Source organism: Echiichthys vipera (genome assembly GCF_963691815.1).
Source record: "Echiichthys vipera genome assembly, chromosome: 17".
Taxonomy (NCBI): domain Eukaryota; kingdom Metazoa; phylum Chordata; class Actinopteri; order Perciformes; family Trachinidae; genus Echiichthys; species Echiichthys vipera.
The window spans coordinates 9,390,495-9,396,182 of NC_139842.1; positions in this window are offsets into that span (position 1 = coordinate 9,390,495).

Here is a 5,688-nt window from a genome sequence, read left to right on the forward strand (position 1 = left end):
ACCTGAAGGAAAAATGTCCATAACATTTTGTAAGTGGGGCAGTAATTGAGAGGATGATTTTGTCGAGGACCTTCTGGAAGGGTGACATGGAGATGGGTCTGCTTTGCAAGGTTGATTTTGGTTTGTGCTACGGTCTTAAAATGTTGTTAGAATTATAAAACAAATCTCTATTGATTGCTTCTCTGGAATTATGTGGCTCTTTCCCTTTCTCCTCTGTGTTTGAGGACTGATTTTATCTTTGATATACAGTATATGTATACTGTATATATCCCTAGTTCATTTTTTAACAATAACCATGAGTATTCTCTGCAAACTCCACTTACTATGATTCCCCCCTATATTTTGAGAGTTATTTATTTCTCTGCATCTATTCTTAGCTGAATTTCACTGGATTGTTTTTTTTTTTTTACTGGTGTTGCTAGAGATGTTATAGGCTTATCTGCACTTCTTCACAATAACTAAAGTGAAACACTATATTATTGTCATCCCTTGACTCTAGTTTCACAGAATGTGATATTTAACACAAAGTAGATTTCATCTGTTTCTGGATGCTACTACAGTCTATGCACAGCTAAGTCTTCTTTGCAGCATATTGTACAACATTTGAAAAACTTTAAAAAAAAAAAAAAAATAGAAATTTCCTATTGGATTCTTTTGTAAAGAGAGGCTGGCAGCAGGAGTCAAGGTTCTTTGATATTCAAGGTAATCCACATTTTAGATATTACAGTGCCATAACAGTCATTCCCAGAGAGTGCAGATTTGGAAGATCCAGAAACGCTGACCATTCAGAGCAGACTGGGTTAAAGAGACAGGCGCTCAAATGGAACTTTTCAGGTTTATTTAGACAGTATGAAAAAAAGAATGTGTTTGTTGAACATTAAAGCCTGTAAACATGTCCTAATAGAAACCCAAAATGCAAGTATGAACCCGAAAATGTGCATAATACCCCTTAAAGGTGTGTAATGTATAATATTTCGTTTTCCACAGACCAGAGATGGCGTGTACACACTCTGTGCCATGACGTCTGGGATGAGACGCAACTGGGTTCAAGCAGTATTGAAGAATGTGAGGCCCAGTCCTACACCTGACGTCACAAGGTAAATAAAGTATTTAAAAGTGCAGCATAATTGGTGTCAATAAGCAGTGCATTGTCTGAATATGTTTCGTTCTCATTCCTAAAAAGCTCCCTTTCAGAGCAAAAGACTCAACAGAAATCACAGCATCCAGACTCACAGTCAGCTGAGAAAGCTGTACAACCAAACAGCTTTTTGCAAGAGCTCAACACAAGTGGCTGTACAGTGGAAACAAATCAGAGTTCTGCTGATGGAAGCTCTGCATCATCTTTGATCTCCTCCTCTCATCTGTCCTCCCCCATCTCATCCACCGCCTCCTCTGCTCCGTCTACCATTAGTCCTCCACGGCAGGTGGAGGAGAGTGAAGGTGATCCCTGTGTTCAACGTACACTTCTTGTTGCAATCACAAAGACTGAGACAAAAAAGAAAATGTGTTTTTTTAGTAGTACTATTTGTTTTTAAAATTGAAGTCATAATCCCTAAGATTTGAGATAGCTTGTTGCTAGCGGCCTTTTTGGCGGTAAGATGTAATTGCATGCGACCCTGTTCTTTCAGAGCCTCCATCTTGTCACGTTCACGGCCGCTGTGTTGACTTTTGTTTTGTTTTTTTGCTATTTTGTAAACTTTATTGAAACACATTCACCTCTCTACTCTATATGTTACCCTCTTAAATACACACACACACACACACGCACACACACACACACACACACACACACACACACACACACACACACACACACACACACACACACACACACACACACACACACACACACACACACACACACACACACACACACACACACACACACACACACACACACACACACACACACGTTCCTGTTACACTCCTGTTTACTTCTGAATGTAAACTGCTGCATTTCAAGAACTTATGAATGGTGCTGCAATATTAGTGGTTTTTGATCATGTACCATTATTCGCTCCATAGGGGAACAGACAGAGTGATGCATGACTACATACAGTTGTAATTCATATTACATTGTTCTAAATTAATTTCTCTGTTTAACTTTCTCTGCATCAGGTGTGACGATTGCGTCATCGTGTGTTGAAGGACCTGAAAGTGACAGCTCTAATTCCACAACAGTGCCGCCAAATGTTGAATGTTTTGATGAACATTTAAAAATGAGGAGCGAAACTGAGCAGAGCTGGCACCAAGTTAATACCACACCCCGAAGCAAGGAGCAACAAGTATCAATTAACTTCACCTGTGAGCGCACAAAGGAGAATTTGCCCTGTGATCAGCAGACTGGGCAACTTGTCAAAGAGGTGAGATTTTGTTGAGTGTGTTGATGTCATTTAAACAGTGAATATACATGAATACCGGTTTAGTGGGACAGTTATGTTACTATTTCCCTACAGCTGGAACAAACACAGAAGGAGCTGTCTCGACTGCAGCAGCTCAACAGGAATCTACAGGATGAGCTTAAAGAAGAGAGAGAAAGAGTTCAACTTCAGGTAAAACACAGGAGACGCCCAAACACATAAATATTCACCATTTTTATTCAGTTTGAAGGTGATGCATTCATGTCCACTGCCACATTGTGAAAATACACATTTCTTTGTTTAAATAAAAAAAAAAGCAAAACACAATGTAAGACAATTTGAAAGTTACTTGTAGGTCGTCAAATACCGACGCCAAAGGGAGGGCCTCCCATGAATTAACATGCACTAACATGCACTGACATACACACACGGCCGGACTGCCTGCCTAAACAACTTGGATTACAACACACAAGGACTTTGGCTTCATTTTCTGTAAAGGATGCAATAAGTTCTCTACTGTATATCTTTACATTGCATATATTTGTGTTCTTCTATATTAATGTTAAGAATGTCGAGTACAGCCCCTTAAAATGACAGTTTGTGCTAATTAAAGCTCACTGTTCTCCTGTAGAATGATCTTCTCGCCAACTCCAACTCGTCCATGGAACAAACATTGGCTTTACAGCGACTGCAGAAGATAAACCATGACCTCCGCTTGGAGCTGAAGGCTCAAAAGAGTAGCCACGAGGAAGCCAGGGAAGTTGAGCTGCGGCGAAGGGTAGATCTTTTAGCTCAACAAGCACAGTTACTGGTCACAGGTGATGCCACGGCACTTGCGCAAGCCCACCTAGAGCAAGATCGCCGGCGGTTTAATGAGCAGCAGACGGAGTGGGAGAGCTGCGTGGCCTCCCTAAAGTCCCAGCTCTGTGCCAGTGAAGAGCAGAGGAAGGAGGCTGGTTTGCGCTCCGCACAGCTGCAGCAGGAGTTGCAGAACTACCACAGTCTCCAGCAGGAAGCCGATCGCTTATGCAAACACCTCCAAGAGATGGCCGCTCAAGTTCATGTTAACGAGGAAGCACAGGCTCAAAAAGAGGCTCGCCTACAGAAGCACCTCACGCTCCTTCAAGAGAGTCAGGACAGGGAACGGAGGAGCTTGGCTTCTAGCCTGGCGCAGGCAGAGCAACACTCAAAGGACCTTCAGGAGAGACTGGACAGGGCTGAACAGCTGGTGGAAAGCCTAAATAAGACTCAGACCTGGACCAAGGACATTGAGGAGGCTCAACAACAGCTTCAAGAGGAACTAGCGTGTACATTATCTGCCGTGCAGAAACTTCAGGAGGAAAGAGAGCAGCTCAACTGTCGCTGTCAAGAGCTGCAGAACCGGTTATATGAGGCAGATGCGGAGGTGAGCAGGTTGCAAAGCCGCTTGAAAACAGATGAGACGCACTACTACAATCTTGAGCATTCTTATGAGAAAGCTAATGAGGAACTGCAGGTGGCCTTGGGGAAGGTGCAGCAAATGGAGTCTGAAACACAGGACATGCGAGAAGGCTACGAGAGACTCCTGGACAGGAAGGAGCAAGAGCTGAGTGAAGTGCTGCTGAAGATGGAGGTCTTAGGTAACAGCCTAGAGGAGACAGAAGTGAAGCTGAATGACGTATTGAAAGGTTGCACCTGTGCCTCTTCTCAGCTGAAGGATGAACCCTCAGAGCCTGCTCAGCAAAATGAAAGACAGACAGTGGACAAGGTAAATGACAGCAGATCAAATGCAACAGACAGTGGCCGGTTGTCTAACAGTTCGAATACAGTTGAACATGCAAGAGATGACAGCGAAAGGTTTATGTCCGTGATCCAGATACTTGAAACCAAGCTTTATGTAACAGAGGAGAAGCTAAGGGACATCATGCAAAGACTGGAGGAGCACCAGAGTCACATCAGCTGCCAGGACCCCCACCTTTGCTCCCAGCTCACTCAGAGTCGAGCCACTGCTCAGCACCTCAGTCTGCTGCTTCACAGTCAGGCCAAGCAGAGCCAGCGCTTTGCCCAGGAGACAGAAAACCGCTGCAGGATGTTGATTGGTAGGTTTCAGGTCGCACTGAACATCGTACAAGCCTGCAGAGAGAGGCTCCAAGCCTCTCCCGTTAATATTTCAGACTTTGAGAAGCAACTAGCCACCGTTGCCGCCTGCCTTCAACAAGGAGAGAAAGATGCAGAGAAACAGCAGCATGAATCACACAACGCCAGCAAAGGAGAGGACAAGATCCTCTATGAGGAGAAAATAGCTGGAGCTGAGAGCAACAGTAAACCAACTAATACATTACCCTCAGATGATGAAAGCGTTTGGAAGTGTTTAACGAAGGAAATTTTTGTAGTTGAAAAAATGGTGTCTGTCCTTCAGAGTCAACATGGCATCGGGCAACTATCCTTAGCACCAGGAGAGGATGAGGGGGATTTGGCACACAAGTACAAAAGCATAATCTCCCAAATAATAGCCTTAAAAACACAAAAAATGACTCAGTCTGGGAGAGCAGAATGTGACAACAATGGACAGTTAGAGCGGGCCATCCGTGGAGTCTGTGCTGAAGCGGAGCTCATTTATGCTGCCATAAAATTTCAGCATCAATATGAGAGCGAGACTCGTGTAAAAAATAATCAAGACGTGCGGACTCAAAGGAAGAGTCTGGCAGATATAAATCCCCCAGAGTTAGCTCCTTATGAGGAGCAAGTGCAGGGAGGGGTTAGAGGTTCAGAAGGAGCTGCAGAACCAGTTGAAAGGGATGAATCTGATGTCCAAAAGGTAGAGGCAAAGAAAGAACCAGACTGGTTAGAGAGACTTATATCCCGGCTGCAAAGAAGGGCTAAATTCTTACGCCAACTCTGCCGGGAGATGTCTGATGACAACACAGAAGAGTGTAATGCAGATCATAACCTGAAAAATGTTTCTGCAGCCGACTTAAATTGGATACATGAGCAGGCAAAGTTGATTTATTTGTCCAACAGACTGCACTCTGATTTAGAGCAGCAGCAAAGTGAGGTGTTGCAGGACAAACTGCAAGCTTTGTGCGAAGAGCAGGATTTTACTCTAAAGGATGAGCAGGAGGCTTTAAATCACACCTTAGGTCAGCTTCGGGAGGACAACAGTGTATTAAGAGAAGAACTGGAGCATGCTGAGCAGAAGATAATGTCCGTAGAGGCTGGGAACAAGAGACTCCTGGAAGACATACGGAAAATCGAGGATTATCACGAGGAGCGGAGGAAAACCTTGGAAATGGGGTTTCAAGAGAAGATAATGGAACTGCAACAGATCCACGAGAAGGAGATGGAACAC